This window comes from Gavialis gangeticus, unplaced genomic scaffold (genome assembly GCF_001723915.1).
Source record: "Gavialis gangeticus isolate Ggan-Ray unplaced genomic scaffold, GavGan_comp1, whole genome shotgun sequence".
NCBI classification, from domain to species: Eukaryota; Metazoa; Chordata; order Crocodylia; family Gavialidae; genus Gavialis; species Gavialis gangeticus.
Genome location: NW_017728994.1, coordinates 15,405,853 through 15,418,420, shown reverse-complemented (window position 1 = coordinate 15,418,420; position 12,568 = coordinate 15,405,853).

Below are 12,568 nucleotides of genomic sequence, written 5' to 3'. Positions count from 1 at the left end.
GAGCTGTGCCTGGCAAAGGAAGTTAAGAATAACAAGAAGAGGTTCTATAAGTATGTTGTCCACAAAAGGACCAAGACAGCTGTGGGTCCTCTGTTAACAAGCCAGGGGCAAGTCATAATCAAAGATGCAAAGTAGATGGAGTTACTCAACAGCTACTTTGCCTCAGTCTTCACAAAAAACTAAGCTGCCAGACACCTAATAGAAATTATCTATCTGGATAAGGAAGTGGGCAAGATGGAGGAGGAAACAACAGAAGAGATGGTCAAGGAGTTTTTGTTGGGTCTAATGAATTCAAGTCAGTTGGGCCAGATATACCTCAACCCAGGGTCCTGAAAGAGCTGGCAGAAGAGATCTTGGAGCCCTTGGCAGTGATCTTCATGAACTTGTGGGAGGTGGGTCAGGCCCTAGAGGACTGGAAAAGGGCCAATGTAATCCCCCTCTTAAAAAAAAAAAAGGCAAAAAGGAGGACCTGGGTAATTACAGACTGGTTAGCCTCACCTCAATACCTGGGAAGTTACTGGAGTATATCTTAAGGAAGGCTATTTGCAAACATCTGGAGGAGGAAAGACTAATCACAAGCAGCCAGCATGGTTTATGCAAAACAAATAGTGACAAACAAACCTGATCTCCTTCTTTGACAGAATTACTGCTTGGGTGGATGAAGGGAATGCTGTGGATATAGTGGACTTGGACTTCAGCAAGGTATTTGGCAAGGTCTCACCAACTTTCTCATAAACAAATTGGAGAAATGTGGGCTGGATAAAACTACTACAAGGTAGATAGATAACTGGCTCAATAGCCAGAGGTTCTCAACCTTTTTTTGTACCAACACCCATTTGTAAACATTAACCAGTCCTGACTCTCAGCCCCCTGGTCTTGCTGGTGCCCTCATTCCTGATGCACAGTACCTTGCCTCCACCCCCCACACTCCCTTGCTGGGCCATGCCAGTGCCTCTCGCTCCCAATCTGCAGCCTCCTGCCCCGCCAACCCCCAGCTTCCACCATCCTGCTTGGGCCAGAGTGCGGTGGCTGCAGTGGCTCCAGCTCATGCAGGTGACAGCAGAATGAGTCTAGCCCCTGCATGGGCTGGAGGGAGGAGGAGGGGAGAACTGTGCCCCCCCCGCCACAGGCTGGGGCTCCCATGCTATGCCAGGCAGTAGGGCTGTGTGAAGCTTCAGGCCCTGATTCAATTTGGTGGATATTCAGCCTGATTCAGTGACAAATCTCTGAATCTGAATTGAATTGGGAGACCCTTTAATCTCTCTGAATCGAATTGAACCCTCTGAATTGATTCAGAAAGATTGGGAGTTTTGGACATAGACACAGCTTTAAATGTTTTTTTCCTACATACTTCAAGGTAGCAGGTGGCTCGTGAATGGTGCAATGCTGGGGCAGATGGACTGTCCTACAGGAGTGTGGGGGCGGGCATCTGGGGTCCTCCCATGGCCAATCATAGCTGGGAGGGGTGCGGAGGACCCCCCAGCATGTTCCCCGGAGGACCTGAAAGTAGACTGGAAGTACTTCTGGCACACTTCTGGGTTTGCTGCTGAGCACATGGGGGGGACCCCCCTGTGCTCCTGTAGGATGCTCCATCTGCTCCAGCATTGCAGAGTTCGTGAGCCATGCCTGGTACCTCGAGGTATGTAGAAAAAACATTTAAAGCTGTGTCTATGGCCAATTCTCCAAATCAGTATTGAATCTTCAGATTTGGATTCAGCCACACTGAATTGGGCACAGTGATCCGAATCAACTAATCACTGTCCCCGTTCGAGTCAAATCCAAATCGAATATGGCCCATTTCACACACCCCTACCAGGCAGTCTGGTGACAGTCTGTGCCTGTCTGGCCTTGAACAGCCATTTGTGAGCTGCCTTGGCCCGAGTGGCTGGTGACAGACATACCAATGTCTTGTGTGGCCCCTGAGGTAGGTCTACAGCGCCTCGTTGGCTGCCCCAAACTCACCTGCCATGACTTTGAATGTACTACCAGTGGGGGGGCGAACCACTGAAGGTCCCTCAGTGGTAGGTACTCCGCTTGACAGCTGTCCTTGGGGCTCCACCTCCCCTATGCCCCAACCTCTGGTGGAACACCAGGTCTTGAGGTGGTCGTTCCTCCGGTGTAGATGTGTCCTTGACTTTGATGCCTCCCTTGGGTTTCGTGCGCTAAGCATTTTATGCCTGCGATGGCTCACAGACCTACCAGTTACTCCCACCACGCCTCAACCCCCTCTGGGACACCCTGAGACAGAGGGAAACAAAAGAAAGAAACGCAAAACAAGAAAAAAAAAAGGAAGGAAGCTGCAATGCTGATGTTCCTCTGCTGCATTCACTTCCCCACGCCGGGGCCCCTTTAAGGCTAGGAGACTCAATTCATGCAGCCTGCGGTCGCATCACCGCACCCCCTCCAAGAGGGGGAAAAGAAAAAAAATGAACAAAACAAGGTAAGGGTCTGGGTGGTCTATTGGGCTGTTCCACTGGCCCTACTGCAAGGATTCAATGGGGTCCCCTAGTTGCCCCTCCTCAGGAGTTCTTTTGCCTCCGCCACCACCAGCCCATCTTCTGCACCTGGTACCTGGGAGTGTTCGGAGAGAGAACCCATCATCTCCCCTGGGTCTGCTATAGCCCCTTCTTCTGGGCTGTCGCTTCCTTCCTGCCACCAAGTGTGGCTTGCAACGCCACTCTCCATTGGCATTGCCAGCCATATCCTGCCCCCAACGTCCCTGAGTCCTTGGGGCTCGAGTTCTCTGTCTGAGCTGAGACCCCCCTGCTGTCTCTATTGCTGCTCCCTGCCCAGATCTTCCCTCACTGTGTAGGCACTGGCCACCACCAGTGTCGAGAGCCTCTACCAGCTCTCCTGCTCCCCCCGCTCCTCTTGCGGTGATCCTTTTTATTTCCACCAGCTGGTGATTGCCCATGATGTCACCGGCCGGCCTCAGCTGAATAAAGGTGTGGCTTGTAACCCACGCGGGCTCCCTTCTTCATTCCTGCAGTGCTGAGTGTCTTATTGCAGGTAAGAATTTTTCTTGTTTTTGTGTTTTTATACATGGCCCTTGGCCCCGGAGCCCCCACGGCGTGGTGTGGGGTTCTTTAGTCCAAACGCCCCGGGACACAGTCCCACTCCCCCTCTGAGCAGTGTCTTCCCCTCCCACCCTGGCCCTCCAACCCTGCATCCAGCTCCTGAGGCTGCTCCATAACTCTGCCTGGCTGCATGATGGCCATGTGTATGTGTGCACACAGATGCATGTGTGTCCACTGCCTCCAATCACCCCAAGCAGGCTGGAATACTTCCCACCTGAAACTCATGCATTCCCACATTTTTCTGAGACTTGCTCATGACCCTCTCAAATATTCTTGCCACCCACTTTTGAGTTGTGACCCAGGGCTTGAGAAACACTGCTATAAGCAAAGGGTAATTGTCAATGAGTCCAGGTCAGAATGGCAGGAGGTTTCATGTGGAGTCCTACAGGGGTCTGTCCAAAGCCCGTTGCTGTTCAACATGTTTATTAATGACTTGGATACTGGCATAGAAAGCTTCTTGAGCCAGTTTGCTGATGACACAAAACTGGGAAGGATTGCAAACATGTTGGAGAATGCAACTGCAATTCAGAAGGATCTTGACAGATTGGAAAGTTGGGCTAGAACTAACAGAGTGAAGTTCAGTGCAGACAAATGCAAGATGCTACACCTTGGGAGGAATAATCAAAAACTCAAATACAAAATGGGGGAACCTGGCTGGATGGCAGCTGTGGTAGCACACCTTTGGGTTCTTGCCACTTTAAGGGCTGAGGCAGGCAGCTGGCAGGTGCCTGATCAGGGCACCCATTTTAGGACCCAGCTTATTTAGGGGAAGGCAGCAGTTTGCTGGCAGTGGCTTGAGAGAAACATCAGCTGGCTGAGCTATGGATTGGGAACATCCTGGAGGTAATGGCAGGAGCTATGGGGATGGCATGGAGGCTCCTCGTCCTGGGCATGACCTAAAACTGCACCCTGCCAGGGTAGGGAGGCCCGATGGGGCTCCTTGTGTTGGGGGAACCCCCAAGAAGTGCCAGGACTTTGAACCTCCTTGGTAGAAGGTGGGTAGGGGAGCCTTAACCCAGGCCCCCACCATCTGGTGGGTAATAGCGTGAGCATGGGGAGCAAGGGGGCCAGGTGCATTAGTAGTGAGAAACCTAAGCCCAGCAGGGATGTGAGATCCCGGAGGCCCCAGAAGGGGTAGATTGTGGAGTGTAGTGTGAGGTATTTCCCATGCTTCTTGGCTTTGCTGGTCCCCTGTCCTCCCTCCTCTCACTTTTTCTGCTATATGTGTCATGGTGTTTTTAAGTCTCCCCAAATGAATTGGGTGTTGGCTACAGCTAAGGCTGGGGACTTCAACTGGGGTCTGCCAGTTTTCCTGCTAGGAGCAAAACTGGGGGTTCCTGGCTAGAGGTTTTTGCCCCTCTGCTTAGGGTCAGACCAATTACTGTATTTGGGGTCAGGAAAGAATTTTACCCCATGATCAGATTGGTACAGACTATGGGGGTTTTTGCTTTTATCTGTAGCAGGGGGGTATGGCTCTCCACCTGCAACCTCTTGAGCATACATCAATGACACTCAGGTACATTAGCTGGCATGGTTCTCCTGGTTTGCCTGTGGCAGGTTAGGGTGTTAGGTCTGTGTTTTGTCAGGGTTTGAAGCAGTCTTATGTAGAGTTTAGATTATGGCTATATGGGATGGCTTAGATAGGAATGATCCTGCCTCAGGAAGTGTGTTGAACTAGATGACCTCTGGAGGTCCCTTCTAGCCTTACTTCCCTATGACTTCTATGACCCCTTTCCCCACCCCTACTGCAGACAAACCTAAGTTGAAATTTCTGCCTGATAATGTAATAGTAATAATATCGAGCTCTTGTGTCATGTTTTTTATCAGCAGATTTTAAAGGATCTTACAATGGTGACTATCCCCATTCTATGTGGGAAGAATAAGGCACAGGAGAAATGATTTGTACAACAGACTATCATTAGAGAATGCAGACCAGTTCTCTGCTTGTATGTGCCTCATAGTTCTAACATCTGTCCTCTAGTCTAGAGTTGGCAATCTATGGTATGTGGGGCTTTGCCAGCATTTGGTGATGGGACTTTGGCAGCAGTTGCTTTCCTGTGCCACTGTGGGGAATAGTGGAAGTAGTGGCTGGGTTCAGATGTGCACCCTCTACCAACTTGTGACCTGAACTGGGTTGCCCCAGCCCACATCTGGAAAAGGTAGCTGATGACTACTCTAGGAAATACTATCCCTTATAAGGTGTGTCGGTAATGCAGTCACAGCTGCATGAAGTGTGACTAGCAGAAGTGTGATTTGCAGCTTGATAACCTCGGTGCAGTTCATGCTAATCTTTACTCGGGTTCTTCGGTAGGTTTTGCAGTCTGTGGTGACTTGTGTTACTATGGCTGGACTGTAATGGGTAGCTAGTTTAGGTATAGCTGTATTTAGCTATACTGACTGGAAGATAGATGTACATTATAGAAAGAGTTAAAGAATTCACTTACATTAAAACTGACTTTGTGTGTGTTTGTGTTCTCACTGTTTTCTTCCTTTCCCAAAGCCACTTTCACATTTTTTTCATTCTCTTTCACCAGTGGGTGAGCAGAAAAGTCAGTGCAGTGAGAACTGCACAGCTAGTTAAAACAGTGGCATTTGAAAGGCCAGTGCATGTAAGATAAAGAAAGTAGAATAATAAGTTGGAGTAGGTATCTGCAGCTTGTTAGCTGTACTCACTCTGACACTGATTTGTTGACCATGTTGAATCAGATTAAACAGCTACATTTCACAGCCACAAGGAAGGAAAACATGAGGCATGTTGGGAGAAACAGATTTTGGTTCAGAAGGAAATATTGTTCAATATGGAAAAGGAGGGATTCTCTGGAAGGAGATGTCTGAGGAGCAGCTTGTATATCTTTTAGCTAATGTGTATATATATACCAGCAAAAATCTCATAGTTCTTAAACCCATGGTCTCACAGCCATTTTTAAATGCATGGGGGCTCAATACATGTGACACTGTGGTGATTTAATTAGAGTGGCTCTCTGGAACTGCTTTAATTAAAACACTCCCCACCCCACCCCACCCTTGAGCATGTGTATAGGCACCCAAAGGATAAGCCCTGTGACAGGGGCAGAGCTTTCTTATGAGGTGCAAGCACCAGTCTGCCCTTGTCTATGGGTCAGCCACCCACCTCACTCACCTGTCATGCCTTGATGTAATAATATTGATGTGATAATTAGGTGGGAGGCTGCCCATTATACACCCCGATATTGGGGGGTATATCTGTGGCTATCTGTGGCTCCAGTCACCCCTACACCATGGCCCAAACCTCGCAGATGGCATCTAGAGTAGCCAACTCAACCGTCACCTTTGCCCATTAGCTGTGGCCCTTCCCTGGGACCTTCGGCTTCCCTTTTAGCCCTGGTCCCATCTCAGGCCAGTCAGGACCCTGAGCTTATTTGTTTTACATGGGCATCCCTTGCAGTGGGCCCCATGGCCCTTTTGACCCCAGCTGGGTCCTGGCCCCGGCATTGACCAGTTGGGTCCCTCAGGTTAGGTCTAAGTCTCCTGCCTGCACTCAGGGATCAGGGTCCCCCATTCCTGGCTCAGGTGCTTCACAAAGTATACCTGGCCCCATGGGGTTACTCACTCCAGCAGGCTCTGGTGCTTGAAGAAGCTTACCTGGCCTTCCCTGGATTAGGTGCATCATATAACCCACTCAAAGGTGAGGGCTACGGTTAAGGTTCCCTTATCTGCCTTTCACTGGGGTGGTAACTGGCCTGGTATTTCCTGGGAGTTCCCACGCCACTGGGAGTCCCACCAGATAACCCACTTCCGGCAGGGCGCAGTTACAAGTCATGCGCAGGACCAGAGCCTCTTGCTCCTACCTGCAAGATGTTCCCATGCAGCGTCTCAGCCAGGTGATGTTTCTTGCCTGGTTCCCAGCAGCAAACTGCTCTTGTTTATATAGGCAGTCAGAGTTCTAAAATGATCACCATAATCAAACACCTGCTGGGTGTTTGATCTAGCAGTTAAAGTGGCAAGCACCATGAAGTGCCCTGCCACAAACCCCAACACTTAGAAAGCAGTTCGTACAGACAACAGGTGAAATGTGCTTTCTGTATGAAGTTCTGGTTAATAAAGAGACCACTGCATGCTCTGCCTGCTTCAAACAGGTCATCGCACATGACCCACTCCACCCTGCCTCTGGAGTGGGGAACAACCTTGACGAGGGCTGCAGCCCCTCTCAATGGTGTCTTGGGAGTGGGTGGAAGCTTTAGGCCAGCAGCTTCTGCCCAGTGCATGGAGCTCTGGCTCCAGCTCTGGCAGCCTTCCACCTGCTCCACCCCCTGGGGCTGCTCATTGTGCTGGGCAGGCAGAATGGGCAGAAAGCAGCTGGAGCTGGAGCCAGATCACCATGCTCTGGACTGAAACAACCTTTCCCACCCCCCTCACCTCCCAGAGCAGCATGGCAGGGGCAGGAGGGGGAAGGGGGAGTAGCTGCCAGAGGTGAGGGGATGATGGCTGCTGGCTGGACACAGCAGGGCTGTTCTTACCCTCATCTCTAACTGAGGCTCCTGCTCCTGCCCCTCTGTGCAGCACCACTTGGGGTTGGGGGAGCTTCAGCCTAGCAGCTTCTGCCCAGTGCCTGAAACTTTGGCTCCAGCTCTGGCTGTGCTTCACCTGCCTGGCACCATGAGCAGCATCTGTTGGGGTCGGGGGTGGGGGGCAGGGAGGCAAGTAGAAAGCTGATGGAGCTGGAGCCAGAGCTCTGTGCTAAGCAGAACCTGCTGGGCTGAACATTCCACCCAACCACTCAGAGCTGCATGGCTGTGACAGTGGCAGCTGCCAGCAAAGGAGGCATAAGAGCCCTACTGGCCCTAGTCAGTGTGCAGCCTGTGGTGCAGCTGCAGCTGGCGGGTACTACACAGTACAGGGGCACGACGGGGGCTGTGAGCCCCTATGCCAGGTGGCTGCCAGGCTCCAGGCCCAACGGTGCCTCTGAGCTGGCCTGGGCAGCCCCCTACTTAGCCAGTCACTGCCAGTGCTCCCCAGCTCAAACCAAGGGCCTGGCCCCCATGGGCTGGCCCAGCTCAGCCTCACAGTCCTAGCCCAGCAGCTGTGGGTGAGGCAGGTGGATGTCAGTGCCCCGTCCCTGCTGCTGGAGTTGGAAGGGGGGCGAAAGCCTGGTGGGTTGTTACACCCTGTCAGGCAGACCTCAGTTGTGGTGACCCAGTGGGAGAGGGGAGAGGGGGAAATAAACCCCTTCCCTGCTCCTTTGCTGCTTGTGGCCATGCCTTTTAGTGTCTGGTCATGTCCCCGCCCAGGTTAGAAAGCAGAGGGGCAGAGAGCCAGCCCTGGTCTGTGCAGCAGAGAGCCGACCCCCACTTGGAAAACATGCTGGGATGCTGGGGGACTCTGGTTTGACTTAAACCAGTGTGGAAGGAATCAAACTTTGTGTTGTGGTTGAATCAGAACTGACAGAGCCAGCTTTTCTTTATTTAGGGCTATACTGTGATCACAGGGAGGATTTCATACAGCAAGGGGAATTACCCACTTGTCTGTTTCAAAGGAATCCTTCTCCTCTCTAAGTTTTCAAGCATTTTTGTACTTAAGACAGATAAAGAGAAAAAAAAATACGACCTTGGAGAAACTAAAACAAGTTTACTTAATTGGACATCTGTGCACAGGGTAATAAGACGTACAGGATTCCTTATCTCAAAACATGTAACTGAAATAAGCAGTATCAGCTCTTCCAGTCTTTCTCTGTTTTCCTAGTCAAGTAGGCCAGAAGCCTGACTACATTTACTACCACACCAGGAAGTGAACTACTCTAAGAAGAATACACAGAAGTAGTTCAAACAAAAGGATGTTAAAGGCACTCTTCAGAAATGCATAGGTGGCTCCTGTAAATGTACTTGAATTTGCAAATAGCATGATTTTTGCAAGGAGAGGTACTAGAGCAGTGTGAGGCTTTGATTCTGAAGAATGTGGGACACTTGTAATTTTGAGTCACTATTTCAAGGATGGGCACTATTTTCTAGGACACAGCTGTGAGCAGTCCAATTAAAAAAATCATTAGAAAAACATACTGAATAGAATGGGTTTAGCACATAGGTATGACAAAGAAATATAGAAATAGCTACTGATAATTTTTTTCTGACATAACTGCTACCTAGCAGTCCTGATACTGTTCTTTTTAATTGATCTGGTTAGCTGGACTGGGATTTGATGCACTTGTTACACTACAAGTTGCTATAAAAATAGCACCATTCAAGCTGTCTATTTAGAACAGCCTACTATCCATAAGAGGTCATGAATCTTTTTGCTTGAGTCTGACCTGTAGAGGTATACTAAACAGAGGCCAGCAATATAGATTTAAACTATCCATCCACAAGCCTGAGGCTCATCAGATTGATATCTTGGTTTTGCTGAGCTCCTATTCAGCTCTCAGTGCAGTTAGGTATAATGTGTTGTGCGTTTGTCCCTTCATTTTTAACCAGGATCATGTACTTTATGTAGCCTGAGTGGCATACAAAGATATTTTTAATATACCCTGAGTGAATTTTAATAATATTTTGTAAGAAAATTAAAGGATACCCTGAAGTTTTAAAAACAAACAACCAAACAAAAACCACCCTCTCCCTCCAAAAACCCCACACAACATTTACTGCGTTACTTAATAGAAGTACCTAAAAACATTGAAACTGGTAAGTTAAACTATTTACTTTACTTTTAATTTCCTTGAATCAGTGATTAGATCTGTGAGTTTCACTTCCTGTTCATAGACTGTTTCACCTTCAGGTTCTCTTGCTTCTCTGTTGGACCTTCTGTTACTTGTGAACTTTCAGTTGAAAAGGAAAAGTGTTATCAACAGTTTTATCTTGAAAATCCTTTTCTTCTATTACTTTGATTCAAAGTAATCCAAATCTCCCGTTTCATAAATAAAAACAGTGTTCTGGTCCAGAGGATGGAAAACCCCCCCAAGGATCAGCCAAATTAGTCCTTGATGAAGTTCATTATAAAGTTCATTGGTGTTCCTTTAGGGATAAACTTGTCCCAGTAAGGTCATATACATGTCACTCAGAGTTAATTAATTTTTTTTGGATAAAAGAAGTATCTACTTAGGCACTATTTTCACTTTTATGCCAGACTTTTTTTTCTAAAATTCCAGGCTAATTTCATTGCTAGACTAAAGCCAAGAACAGACGGTATCAACCTTTTGACTGAAATCTGTGAGAATTCTTCACAGGTTTCTTTTTTTTTTTTCTTGCCAATGTAGGGAGTAAAATATGATGACAATAATCTAAAACCTTCCATGACCTAAATGACTTAGACAAATGTTGAATTACAATGCAGACTGGCTTTTTCACAGCAGTTAATCCTGTCTACTGGTAAATGCATCACTGCTGGTATTTCATGTCCTTTACGCCTCCCATTATCCTCACCTTCTGCACTATTCCTGCTTTCCTTCCATTTAAAAATAAATAGTTCATCTTGGGCTACTTGATATCCCATGAGCAATCGGGCTGATTCCAGGATGATGATCTTATCCCACTTCATTAGTCCAAGTGGATGAATCCTCACAACTAAATGGAAGGAGGGGCAGGACTACAACCATTACTTGTAGGGAAGAGGATACAAACTTGTTACCTGAAAGGGGATGTGAGTGACAAGGTGTTGGTTTTATTCTGATATTCAAATTGGTATTGTTGTGCTTGCCTATATTATGGGATGGCTGCCTCCAGACCTTTACCAGTTTTGCTGTGCTATCTCCCTAAACAGCAGGATCTGTTGTAATTGCAGCTCTTTTGTCTGTGTTGCTGCAATGTGGGGAAGAGGAGTGGGGTTCCCACCAGAACTATGTAGGGCAGAGGATGTGATCTTTTCAGACAAAGAGAGCATTTGTAGTGGAGATCTACTTAGTTTCAGCACTTTTCTGCTCTAGTACTGTGACTGGCAGAGTGCCTTCCTGCTCTGCAGAGGAGACATGTCTATACCTGGCAGAAATTTCTATTTATCTCAAGATTTGCCAAAGGGTTTGCACAGTGTTGCACAGAGACAGACCTTGAAGATCAATCACAGAGGGTATCTTTAAGTGTAGAGTTAGAAGGGAAGCAGTAAAAAGAGGATGCTGGAAAGCAATCACACTGTTGGCCAGGCCCAGTTCTTCAGCATTTGGCTGCCCTCCCACCATGAAAACTGAGAAGGGACATCTGGCTATTAGTTAACTACATTGGTGCAGTTGTCTATAAAAGAAGGTATATAAAATAAAAACCCAGGGATATCACTAAATGGAAGGACTAAAGCAGTTGGGGCCAACCTTTTTGTTGGCAGGTATGCCCACAAGGTAAGGAATGCATTTTTAAGTACTTGGAGGAAAAGTTGATTAGAAACAGTCAGCATGGATTCACTAGGGGCAAGTCATGCATGACCGACCTGATTGCCTTCTATGATGATGACTGGCTCTAGGGATGTTGGTAGACTAGTGGATGTGGTTTTATACCTTGATTTTTAGCAAGGCTTTTGATAGTCTCCCATAGCATTCCTGCAGGCAAACTCAGGAAGTATAGGCAGGATGAATGGACTGTAAAGTGGATAGAAAACTAGCTGGAGCATCAGGCTCAGAGGGTAGTAAACAATGGCTCAATGTTTAGTTGGCAGCTGTTATTAAGGGGACTGCCTCAGGGGGTTGGTCCTGGGGCTGGTTTTGTTCAGTATCTTCATCAACTATCTGGAAGATGGAAGAGTGCACCCTTAGCAAGTTTGCAGATGACACTAAGCTGAGAGGAGTAGATATGCTGGAGAGTAGGCTAGGATTCAGACAAATTGGAGGGTTAGCCCAAAAGAAATCTCATGAACTTCAGCAAGGACAAGTGCAAAGTCCTGCACTTAGGATGGAACAATCTCGTTACTGGTACAGGCTGGGGGTGACTGGCTGGGCAGCAGCTCTGCAGAAAAGGACCTGGGGGTTACAGTGGACAATAAGCTGATATGAGGTAACAATGTGCCCAAATGTACCAAGAAAGCTAACAGCACACTGGGCTGCACCGGTAAGAGTGTTGCCAGCAGAGCAAGGGAAGTGATTGTTCCCCACTATTCAGCTCTGCTGAGGTCACATCTGGAGTATTGTGTTCAGTTTTGGGGCCCCCCACTACAGAAAGGGTGTGGACAAATTGGAAAGAGTCCAGCAGAGGGCAACAAATATGTTTTAGGGGCTGGGGGACATGACTTCTGAGGAAAGGCTGAGGGAACTGGGCTTATTTAGTTTGGAAAAGAGAAGACTGATGGGGGATTTAATAGCAGCTTTCAACTATGTGAAGGGTGGTTCAAAAGAGGATGGAGCTGAACTGTTCTCAGTGGTGGCAGATGACAGAACAAGGAGCAAGGGGGTCAAGTTGCAGCACTGGAAGTTCAGGTTGGATATTAGGAAAAACCCTCTTACGAGGAGGGAGTAAAACACTGGAACAGGTTACCCAGAGAGATGGTGGAGTCTTCATCCTTGGAGGCTTTAAGAACTGGCTAGACAAAGCTTTGGCTGGGATGGTCTA